Source organism: Mytilus galloprovincialis, chromosome 7, assembly GCF_965363235.1.
Source record: "Mytilus galloprovincialis chromosome 7, xbMytGall1.hap1.1, whole genome shotgun sequence".
In the NCBI taxonomy this organism is placed as follows: domain Eukaryota; kingdom Metazoa; phylum Mollusca; class Bivalvia; order Mytilida; family Mytilidae; genus Mytilus; species Mytilus galloprovincialis.
Window position 1 is genome coordinate 45,116,652 of NC_134844.1, and position 13,393 is coordinate 45,130,044.

Below are 13,393 nucleotides of genomic sequence, written 5' to 3' on the forward strand. Positions count from 1 at the left end.
ACATGTTTAACCCCGACGGATTTTTGCGCCTGTCCCTAGTCAGGAGCCTCTGGCCTTTGTTAGTCTTGTATTGTTTTTAATTGTAGTTTCTTGTGTATAATTTGGAGTTTAGTATGGCATTCATTATCAATGAACTAGTATATATATTTGTTTAGGGGCCAGCTGAAGGACGCCTCCGGGTGCAGGAATTTCTCGCTGCATTGAAGACCTATTGGTGATCTTCTGCTGTTGTTTGTTCTATGGTCGGGTTGTTGTCTCTTTGACACATTCCCCATTTCCATTCTCAATTTATGTCAATAATATAGTGTTATTAACTGGCTGATTCTGTATTGGCACTGGTATAGATTCAAGGTTTGCTGTATTAGCCTCGAGACCCGTAGGGTCGAGGGCCAATACATCTGACCGATAATCTATACAGTGCCAATACAGAAACAGCCAGTGCATTACACTTTTATAAAATAATCCAACTTTTTCAATACAGACTTGTTCTGAATGCTGTATTACATACATCAAATGTGCATATAGGGCCAATATTTCGAATACAGACTGGCAATGATGTGAATATTGGGCCAATGCTTCCAATACGGACTGGCAATGATGTGAATATAGAGCCAATGATTCCAATACGATACGGAGAGGCAATGAATCCTGAATTACATGCACAATATATGTTTACATGTAATTCAGGATCATTGTCAGTCTGTATTGGAAATATTGTACCGTGCCAAAAAGCAATATAGATCACGTGCTTTATGTGACCAGGACGACGTCACCAGTATGACACATGCCGTTTGGTAGTATTAGGGCTGTTTTAATCGTTTTATTTAATAAGGGTAACTATTGACTGTATATCTGAGTGCATATAAATCAAGCCAAATATATGTGGTCAATCTTTCATATCATAGAATAAACTTAGTTTTGATTTTGTTGCTTAAAGTATAAGCATATCGCATCAGTAAAACAACACCAATGCTAAACAATTGACTTCGCACCGGATTTAGCTTAACCACTAATGTTGATGAATTTTCTCTTTTTATTTCAGGTCAAATTTTTCCAAAAGAGTCCATAGTAATTGTCAATTAGAAAAATACTGACAATTAGTTCAGAAGGTGTAACTTTTATTTTCCATCTACAATAATGCTTCCATGACCTCATTAACAATGGTTACATACTGCCCATCACAATGTATTGATAAATGAAGAATTCAATATTCAAGAACTATATGTTTACTTAAAAAATGGTGGTGAAGTATTTGCTTATATTGTGTATATCAGTTTTTTACACTTCAAATTACTTCTCATTATGAACTGATCGATTGTTTACATGTCACTCGTCATAGGTGAATTTTTCATGCATTAAATATAAACAACCAAATGCAATGAGGAGCAAGTGCGGAGAACTAAGTTAGATAAGATTTTATAACGAGTTAAAATGCATGATGGACTACTACGTGCTTACACTATATCGAGAACACCTGTTTTCACTTACGCAAATCATTTTATTCACAGATTATCGGAACAATAACAGACCAGGATATAAAGTATCAATTATATGCTCAGATTAAGGAATTAATGTTTCTGTTCTGATTAAATAGTGTTTGATATACTCAAAATAGCTAGAAAATTAGATTTTTACTCGGGTCAAGCACCTTTCTTAATCTAAATTCATTGATAAACTCTCAAAATTTAATAGCCAAGAATAAGTATGTCTCGTTTTTTCCAATTCACAGAACATTATATTATCAGATGAAAAATTTAAAAAGCTTAAATCAAAAAGCATGAACAATGTTCGCAATAAACCTTTTAAAATTCCATCAAAACAAAGCAGTCATTATATGGTAGCGAGTCCTTTTTTAATACTTAATCAAACAAATCTTACATTGAAAAAATGAACAAAAACAATGAATGACATCTGAATTGCATATCATACATTTTCACAAGCCAACCGTCATGGAACGACATTTAATTATATATTGCTCAGTTTAATAATACTTGTACCTTTTTTTTATTCTAATAATCATTTTTTTGTCAATTATTAAGCAGGTTATAAACATGTTTGAAAAGATTTTTGATTGCCTAAAAGATATTAATATTAACTAACTCGAACCACAGTTTTTAGTTTTTCAAAAACAATTTTGAATTCAATATGACCATATTTACCGTTGTATACCACTATATTTAGAATGTTTTTTTCTTTCAAATAATTGTTTATTGATGATGCTACAAATGTTTGTTCATTTTAAAATAGGAAGGTATATCTTTGGAGAAACAAGAACGAGTACCTTTAAGCAAATTTTCGTTTTAATATGTTACAGTTAACTAGTCTTAAATTTTTTATGTTTTGTATACACGTTTGTTTTGTCCTGCTCAAATAAAGATATGTTATTACGTAATGGCACTTCCCTCCTTCCGTGGTCGTACGTGATTTATTCATTCTTCCGGAAAAATGCATGTGTAGCATTATTTTGACATTTCTCATCCATTAGAATGTTAAAAAGACATTAAACGTATATTTGCTCGTACTGTACCAAAAGGTATCTTTGTACTATTTATACATGTTAGTTATAAAATAATATCCTTAATAAATATGGACAACAGTAGTATACCGCTGTTCTAAAAAAAATATTCTTTTTAAAATGACACATTTGTCTGAAGGGTCCTCATTATTCTATTTTATCGTTAAAATTAACATATTATGTAATTATACTCTTATTCAAATTGAAAATATTCATATCAAAATATGAAGTCTTGCATTGTACATTTGTATAAATACTTGATAAATGTAGCGAGTCATTTATATTATTGTCAATTATGAACTTTGGATGACGTCAATACGTTAGATATGGACCTGTTCAGATTTTATTGACAGAGGAAGCAGTCCGAGTGTCGATATAATTAAACAGGTCCATATGTAACATATTGACTGATTGAAAAGTCATTAATACAGATCTGACATACATGCATATAAGTAGTGTGTTATGGAAATGAACACCAATGTTCGTTCTGTTGTTTATCACTGTATCTAGCACGATTTTTGAAATATTGAACATAATATTTGAATAACACATATCCAATAGCAATCATTTTGACAAGCCACTGGTAAATGATCGACAACTTCAATTTGATATTGAAGTTTAAATGCACATATTACCTTCAAACACTGGACACTTTAAATTTGCAAAACACTCATTTGCAAATCCGCCGCCGCCTCAAATTATAGCTACAGTGTCGTGTATATAACAAAAATATGCGGAATTACATGGGATTCAATAATTTCATTGGTTTTCTGGTGTTGCTAATATATTTTTTTTTGCAATTTGATGGGATTTTTCAATATCCCATGGAACAGGGCAAGATCTCATGGGATTGACCATCATCCCATGAGATTGTTTTTGATCCCATGGGATAATTGTAGTCCCATTGGACAAAAAAAAAATCCAATTGGACTATAATTATCCCATGGGATTTTTAATTACCAATCTTAATGATAGTTCACTTTAATGAGGAACACAAGACTCCGGGTTGCAGTAGGTCTAAAGAACATAAAAAATGGCTGCCATTACCATGGAAACGGAACAAACGTGAAAAAACCCACTTTTGGATTTTGGTAAATTAATTGGAGATGTTCAACTTAGAATCATTATATTTTAATACCATGTAGGAGCCAACTATATACTGGTGTTTTTTGTTTGTTTTGGCAATCATTGGAATTACTATGTTGCCATGAAAACTACACCAAAAATTTAAAAAATATCAAAATGGTCCAAATTTTTTGAGCCTTCATAGTAACGATGAACAACGTTGGTAGATGTGCAAATTGGCGTTGAAATTTCTAAAACGGCTGCCGTTGCCATGGAAACGGCAAAAATGTGAAAGAAAATAAAATGCTCTAAATGTACTGAAAAATTACAGAAAGATGTATAGCCATGCATATATGTGCATTCACTGTTAATTTTCTCATACTAGCCTTTGATATTGGGCTGATTTAAGTATGATCTCCGCCATTTTGGATTTTACTGGAAGTGGGACATTTTTTTTCAAAATCCTTCCTATCTTAAATAAAAGAGTAGTAGTCGAGGAAGGTCTATGCCAAATTTCATGCTTGTAGCAGGATGTGCACCATTTTTTCACAAAGCCGCCGTACTAATAGTACGTTGATGCGTTTACATATGTAAAACATGTGGTGTTTACAAAGCTTAATAAAGACGTCATATAATTATTATATTAAAGAAATAACTGTGTCATGCCATGTTCTATGCCCATTTTAACATGTATAGAATTATGTATGTTAATATCAATATACCGAGCGATACGGTGCGTTTATCAAAATGATGCAATTTAAAAAAAATCTATCTATGAAACCTCTATATACCTTGAAAGATGTTATTTTTCAATTGATGACGAATAAAGTAATTTTGAATTCGAACAAAAACAGAACCGTAAAACGTTAATAGAATGACTCCACAGTAGAGTGGTTATAACCCACAAATACTCCCAAACGACAATTAAATATCGGAGTTAGTTGAAGGTACTATCTGACAATTTTGCACATCCTCGCTATGGCTTCAAAAAGCACAGTGACCCATATATTTTATTATGCACTAAAGAAAGTCATATAATAAACTATATTTTGGCAAATTATAACAAACTTCTATGGAGTTTAATCTAAACCCGACATCTGCTTTAACGGCGTTTTCTACCAATTACGTTATACCTCCATGCCATAAGCTTGGAAATGTCATGGTGGGTCACACATTGCAATTGGCAGTAGCAACGACACCCGTGTCCTTTTTTGTTAATTCACTACACCACACCCTAGTGAATTCTTAGTGTTTGATTGGGTTCGTATTTCGCAATATTGAGTTACCTTTGTAGTGTGTTTTATTTACTGAGAAAGCCGTTGAATTTGTCCGTGATTTTTCAAAACTGTGGCTATTGATTGTTACTGTAATGTTTATTGGTTGTTAAGGTAACAAATAAGAAGAATCTTGTTGTATATATGCATATTTCATGTAGAAGGAAGCGTTGGATCCAAGTATTTACTGGAACGTTCGTTTAAGATATAAACGCCTGGTTACACGTTACATATTTGGTGGCTAGCGGTTGGGATTCAAGTTGTCTATATACTATTTAATTTATTGATTGATTGTCATTTAATTTATTGTCAGTTAACATTAGTGTTTACGTGAAAGATTAAAATGTGAGGCATAGTTGTTAGTCACGGCTGAGTTGTAACACGAGTGTATTATTTAATAAAAATTGTTTCATTTTGATAACACTGTATTGCAATAAATATGTCAAATATTGACGATCAGATTGCTGAAATAAGTAGACACATACAGTCCCTTAGCGAAAGCACAATACAACATGGACAAGGTTTTACATCTTCTACACCTAGATGTAAGGGTGTACGTCCAAAAGTTGTTGAAAACAAAGAACATGATTCAGGCGTAGTGACGACAGGGCCGTTTTTATTAACACCTGTAGGATTAGCCGTGGGTGATGCACTACCTTTGTCAGATAGGGATATCATAACAAATCCTCAGGTAAATAACAGAAAATCCATAGGGCAAGACAAAATTTAAAATATTAGTCCTAAGCAGGAATCAACAAAAAATCAAAGCACTGCTCATACTGTAATTATGAATTAGCAGACACGCTTGCCAAGGAACAATTTTTGGACGCATTAGTAGACTCTGAAATGAGACTTAGAATTAAACAGTTTCGTCTCGTCCTAAATGTCTCAATGATACTATACGGTTGGCAGTTGCGCTTGAAGCTTACAACAAAGCTGAGAGTAGAACAATGAAAAACAGGGGACACTTACGACAGACTACGAGTGACGAACGGACAGAAGCATCTAATAGTCCGGATACCGTTGTATCAATGGAGAATATGGCGACATGGATGCAGACAATTGAGAATAATTTACAATCTTTAACGAAAGACATGATGACGCTTAAGGATTTAAATTCTCAAAAGAAGTTCCAACCACGTGGGGAGACAAATTATACTCAATGCAACAGAAAAAGGAATGGCCCTTGTTTTAGTTGTGGTGAAATAGGCCACATTGCAAGAAATTGTCCCAATAATGTTAAGAAACAAAATACTCGAGGAGGATATACGAAAGGACCTGATACGGACGGATTGGTCAGGACACTGAAGTCTGGAGAAAAGGCGGGAAATAAAGATAAAGGCGCTGTCATTTCAGCATCAGAGGATGCAGGAATGTATGTCGAGTTACTTATTCATGATATACTTGTCACGTTTGTAGTAGATACTTGAGCTACATTAACTCTTGTTTCTACCAAAGTGTACGATCTTATTCCTGACTTGTATAGGCCACATCTGAGTGCTACTAAGTCACAAATTAAGTCCGCCTGTGGAAACTATTTGAACCTTAGAGGTAAAGGCAATTTTAAACTAGATTTTGGTACAAAAAGGTTTACTTCAGAGGCCGTAGTAACTGAGCTACAAGTAGATGGCATTCTGGGTTTAGACTTCATGAAGAAAAACAAGTGTCTGGTTGATGTGTTTAAAAACATATTTCACATCGATAACTTTAGTGTTCCCTTAATTTTTCAAGGTACATTAGGATGTTTCAGGGTGGTTTCTACAGAATCTTTTACGATACCAGCTCCATTAGAGATAGTAGTTTCTGGGAAAGTTTGCTTGTCAGAAGGTCAGACATTGCCAACAAATGATGTTTTAGTAGAAGCTAGTGAAAATAAAGGGAAAGATTACATTTTGACGGCACATTCCTTGGTCAAATTAAATGACAGTATATCAGTCAGACTCATGAACGTAGAGAACGAGACTAAGACTATATTTCCGGGCACAACTATTGCACAGATGTTTGAAATCAGCTACGTAGCAAAATCTTTGCCCTCTCAGAATGACGGACAAAATAAAAAGGGGTTGAGGTCAGATTTGCATGATCCTTTGAACAGAACATCTGACAAATTATCAAGGTCAGAAAAAACAGAGGGTCAAAAGTTTAGTGAGAGAATATGAAAGTCTGTTTGCTGAAATAGATTCAGACCTAGGTAAGACTACTTTAGTCAAACATGAAATAGAAACTGGTAATGCTAGGCCTTTCAAAGAACCTCCTCGCCGCACACCTTTTCATTTATCAAAGGTTGTTAATGACAATATAGATAAAATGTTAGAAAATAGGGTTATAGAGCCTTCACACAGCCCATGGGCTGCAGGGATAGTTTTGGTTAAGAAAAAGGATGACATGTACCGTTTTTGTGTGGATTACAAGAAACTGAATAGCGTGACTATCAATAAAGACGCATATCCACTGCCTAGAATACTAGTAGATGAATCACTTGACCATCTTGCAGGCAACATCTGGATGCGACTGTCGTACAAGTGAGAGGTTTAGCGCTACAGCACCAGGTTCAATCAACCATTTTCTTCCTTCAGGAATATGACAAGTCTTGTCCATTCGTTTTTGATGCGTTTTGTTATTTGATTTTGCCATGTGATTATGAACTTTCCGAATTGATTTTCCTCTAAGTTCAGTATTTTTGTGATTTTACTTTTTAGTACTCTTGTCTGTTGTTCTAGATATTGGCAAGTTGAACTGGCTGAGAAAGATAAACATAAGACGACATTTGCGTCTGGGAAAGGGTTGTTTTAGTTCAAGGTAATGCCGTTTGGGTTTTGCTGTGCTGCACAAACGTTTGAGCGTTTAATGGAAACTGTTCTAGGGCTCAAATGGGAGGTATGTCTAGGATATCTAGATGACATAAGTTTTTGGCAAGACATTAGACGATATGTTGGTTAATTTAAGGACAGTTTTTGACAGATTAAAATCAGCAGGCTTAAAGCTAAAGGCTAAAAAGTGTAACTTGTGTGTTACCATGGTACGCTATTTAGGGCATATAATTTCAGAAGATGGGATAGCCACTGATCTTGAGAAAATAAAAGTTGTACAATATTGGCCTGTTCCAACAAACCCTACTGAAGTTCGTTCATTTTTAGATCTGTGCAGCTATTACAGAAAGTTCATCAAAAACTTTGCCTCAATTGCTAAATGTCTGCATGTTTTGACTGAAAAAGGCAAAAGGTTTGAATGGATATCTGATTGTCAGCATGCATTTGATCTACTTAAAATAAAGTTGACAAACGCCCCAATATTAACACATCTCAATTTTAACAAAGAGTTCATCTTAGATACAGATGCTAGTAATGTCGTATTAGGGGGTGTCTTATCACAACGTCATGAAGACGGTAAGGAAAAGGTTATAGCATATGCCAGTCGCTCAATGTCTAAATCCGAGCGTAGATATTGCGTGACTCGCAAAGAGTTGCTAGCTGTGATATACTTTGTGAAGTATTTTAAACCATATTTATATGGGAGAAAATTTACGATCAGAACGGATCATAGCTCACTTCGGTGGTTGTTGAATTTCAAAAACCCAGAAGGCCAAGTGGCTAGATGGATTGAGACACTGAGTGTTTATGATATGCACATTCAACACCGACCAGGTACCCAACACAGGAATGCTGACGCACTAAGTCGTATTCCCTGTAAACAATGTTGGTATACGTTAGACTGGCAGTAAAAAACGAGCATTTATTGTCACAAGACTGAAGAAAGTCAGGTTAAAATAGTAACTAATCAGATGCCTGACCATGATACAGATTGACAGATAAACAATCAAACGACCCAAACCTTAAAAAAGTAAAGCAGTGGCTGACAGATGGTCAAAGGCCACTATACAATGAGGTATCCGGTAAAGGTTTCTGTATAAGGCCATTATGGAGTCAGATTAATAGTTTAGAACTTCAAGATGATTTGGTATTCAGACATTTTTATAACAAAGAACGGAAAGTTGTGAAAGTGCAAGCTGTAATTCCATTGTCTGAACGAAAACAAGTTTTACACTTCTGTCATGATGCAAAGTATGCAGGTCACTTAGGTGTGCGTAAGACTTTAGAGAAAATACGCCAGTCTTACTATTGGCCAGGTTTGCAAGCTGACGTTAGAGCATGTGTCGCTGATTGCGATAAGTGTGCTATTAGGAAACCCCAACGAAAAAGAAACGTGCTCCAATGGCCATAGTAGAAACAAGTAGTCCTATGGAAAGGTTAGCTACTGATATTTTTGGGGATCTTCCGGAAACTGAAAATGGCAATCGGTATATCTTAGTTGTTTCAGAATACTATACTAAATGGACAGAATCATTCCCTATGCCCAATATGGAAGCAAGTACTGTTGTCAAAATAATTGTAGAGGAGTTAATAGCTCGATTTGGTGTCCCGTCTTGGATTCACTCTGACTAGGGACGACAATATGAAAGTAGGTTGTTTCAAGAGGTCTGTAAAGTACTTGATATCAAGAAAACCGGGATACGTATATCCCCTTTGTTATGATGGCGTATAGAGCTTCCGAACATGACACAACTGGACAGACTCCAAACCGTCTTATGTTTGGTAGGAAAAGTACAACCTCGTTAGATATCTTGTAAGAAATGCCGCCATCTGTTAAAGGTATACCACAACATAAATGGGCTTGGGAACTAAAAGAAAGGTTAGAGGATGCACATTCTTTTGTTAGGCAAAGAATGCCAGGTGAAATGAGGAGACAAAAGAGGTATCATGATCTCAAATTATCATATGAAAGTTTTAGATCTGGAGATCAAGCATATGTCTACTTCCCTGTAAGGAAAACGGGAAAATCCCCAAAACTGACTTTTGGAGAGGGCCTTTCACAATTTTAGAGAAAAGTGATGACCTTACGTATAAGGTTGACTGTGGTATCCGAGGGACCCCACAGATCATTCATTTGGATATGTTAAAACTCAAGCACAAGCAGGTGTTGAGAGGGGAAATGTATGAAAACATTGATAATCCCCAAGTAACAGAACCATGTAAAACTGATATATTTAATAGCGTCATAGATCAGGATGACAGAATAGGTAGAGAAGAAGAAAGTGATCGCCGTGAAAGGAAAAGTCAAGTCTACATGGCTGATTATATATTTGATTAAGTTTTAGATTATTGTTGTATATAGATTTGATATTTGTTGTTTGATATTTGCAGAATCAAGATGGCAAAAACAAAAAATTACAATCAGAAGAAAAGTACACTGCAAATGTGGATTTTTTCCAACTTCATTTGAATGTGAAGACGAAAGGGATAAACATCTGACTTCCTGTGCAAATGAAAGATTGTTTTGTATTGAAGGTGGCTGTTTTAATCATACAGACAAGTCGAAGAACTTGCTGAGACACATGAAATCCAAACATCAGAAAGACGATGATAGCGAAAATGATAAAGAAGAAAGTACTAGCAAGAGTAAAGACCTGCTGAGTGATTCATCAGAGTCCGAGTTTGAGGATGATTGGAAAAGTCTGTATCCAGGAGACATACTTGGACAAGACAGTGATGAAAGTGAACGCAGTGAACAAGAAGAAAAGAATGATACAGGATTAAAAGAGTCTGAAAATAAGAAAGATGACGACATGGTGACAAGTAAACTAGTTGAACTTACTGTTGTTTGTAACAAATAATTAGGACGGATAATAAGACAAAAGACTACGCCCCGACTTCCAGGGGTGAGAAATACTTTTGCTGAAAGGTGGGACCAGAAATTATTGCAGTTGGCAGTAAGAATACCGAAGCAAAAGGATTTCCAGTTGACAGCCTAGGAAAACAAACTGACAAACGGGGAAGTAAAGTTAATGACGTTAATGATAAATAAAGTATTGCCCTCTGTGCAACATGTAATAAAACGAAAGCGAGTTTAGTTTCATGTGGGGTTCAAACAGACTCGATGTTGTATACAAAAACTGTAACAACTGAAACAACTTATCGGGATGGTCCAAAGATGATCTGTATAGTGAAAGTTAAAGAAGCCTACTAAAACTTTTCAGACATTGAGTGGACATCCATTTCAAACTAAAGATATTGGTTAAATAAAGTATTATTTGTTATTTTAGTCTGATTTAATCATGCGGGACGCATGTAGATTGAGGCGTGGGTTATGTAATGTTTATTGGTTAAGGTAACAATCTTGTTGCTCTTTAAATATTTTTTATTGTTAAATGACACATTTGCACATGTTTTCTTACATTTATAATGCTGCGTTTGTTAACATGTTTTCACTTTTGATTTTCTTATTTCTTGTGTGCTCTATATGACAGTTCTTTTGTCCTGATTTTTGAAAAAAATAAAGTTTTCCCGTGTATAATATCAATTATGTGTATAATTATACTATAAAAATCCTTCATACTACTTAAGGAATTTTAGTATGCTTCAACTGCCACGGTGATCATATCTTTTCTTCAAACCATCTGCTCCTAATTATAAAGATTTTGTGTCTTTGTCCTAAGTTGCCAATTGTGTAGAATGACAACAATAACCTTGTAAAATGCTAGTTAGAATACAAGTCCCCGAAGGTATTACTATCCCAGTAGCTAATATTTCGTTACTTGCATGACAATACACATATTGTTCCCTCTAAATTTCTTGCAATGCATTCACAATAATCTATGTATCTCCATGTTGCATAATTATGATTCCTTGACCGTGTTTGATATTAATGTAAGTCTTTTGTAGTTGTATCTGCTCTTCAACGAATGCATACTGTCAAATATGTTGGCCTCGAGCATCACTGAAGAGAAACTAGTTATCGAAATGTGCATTTGCTGTAATGAAATAAGTACCGTTAATGCAACTATTTTTTATGATGTAAATGACACAAATGTCTATGTTTACTTAAAAAGGGTTTAAATCTAGTGCAAACCGTTTGAAGACCTAAACATTTTCAATATTTATCGTATAAACATCTTAATATACACATCCATGAATTTCAATTATTCAGAGATCAAATTCTATTTTTTGCAGGGTCATCACACGTATATAGTTTTTCTAAGAACTCTAATTTTAGCGTATGATTACATTCGAAGAATTGAGTGTCATTTGGAATTGTTAAAACTCAAATAAGAAAAAAAAAACCACTATAAGGACTCAATATTTCACGGTTTAAATATTCATAAAAAAGAAGAAATCAGACAGAATTAAAAGTGCTCAATAATACAGTTGTAATAGGGGAGACGGATTGATAATTTGGTTTTCCAAAATTATTTCTGGTTCTCATATGGGAATTTCATGGAGCATTGTTCTACTTTATTAGTGTATTTTTTCATTTATAAAAACTGTTTAAACCAAAGAATAATTCCACCTACTTAAACCTAGATCAAATAGTTATCAAACTGTTGATGTAGAATTCATGCTATCTTACACACAAATATGAACGAATATAATTCGTTTAAACTGAATAATCCTCAACTATTATTTTGTTATTGACAACACTTTTTTTATTTTATTAAGAAAAAGATATTTGTAATCAAAATAAATATACTGCGTTTTAATTAAAGACAAAAATACTCTATTTATATTTGGTTTTGGTTTGTTATATACCTTCAGTTGTATTATGGGTGAGTGTTAAGAATCTATACTAATATATCTTAAGATACATTGTGCTCATGAATAAGGAAAAAGGTAATAAGGGAATTGCATTAACACTAATCGAACAGAGATATGTGAGCTGATTTTTTTTTAAAATACGAATATATTTATCATTTCTGACAGACATTGCATTAGCTGACGATATAAGAACGACAACTTTACCTGGTTAACGAGCACTTATCAGTCAATGAAGGTTTGATGTTTTACTTCCAAGTAAAAAGTATATTTCTTGGTTTAATAACACTTATACCAAAGCGTTATATTACCTTTTGATTTTGGACATTGCGTCATTTAAAATAATTCCACTGAATGTATACTTTTACGAGAGGAGTTAACATGTCGTATGCACATTTTTGCTATGTAAAAAGACATAACTCACTATCTATTGTTACTAGTTTATGTCTTTTTCTTACAAAAATCTTTGAAGAATTTAAACGTTAAATAACGCAGCATCACAGAACAACCGACGAATATCCGTTGAATTTATTTTGTACTGTTGTGATTAATAGGATGAATACATTTGAAATGAATGTTTGTTTGCTTGTGTATGTCAATAAAGACGTTCATTTATCGTTTTCCATGACATACTTCATGTTTAAACTGATGTCCGTCAAGACTTGGACATTGACGAAAATACCATTTTGATTGTTTCAATATTTGGCAATTAGCCTAATGTACTGGTCAGTGATTTTTAGTTAGCTGAACAAGCCTAGAAAAATGTAAACAACAGAATGATGAAAAATATGTTTTGCTTTGTAATGACATTACATCAACTGCTTGATACAGGGATAGGGATTTGACAGTTTGCTTAGAAAGTCACCATAAACTCCTTTTACGCCTACCAAAGAAAAAAAGAAACCATAAATATTCATATGCTTTCTTTATATTCCGCAGGTATTTTAACTGAA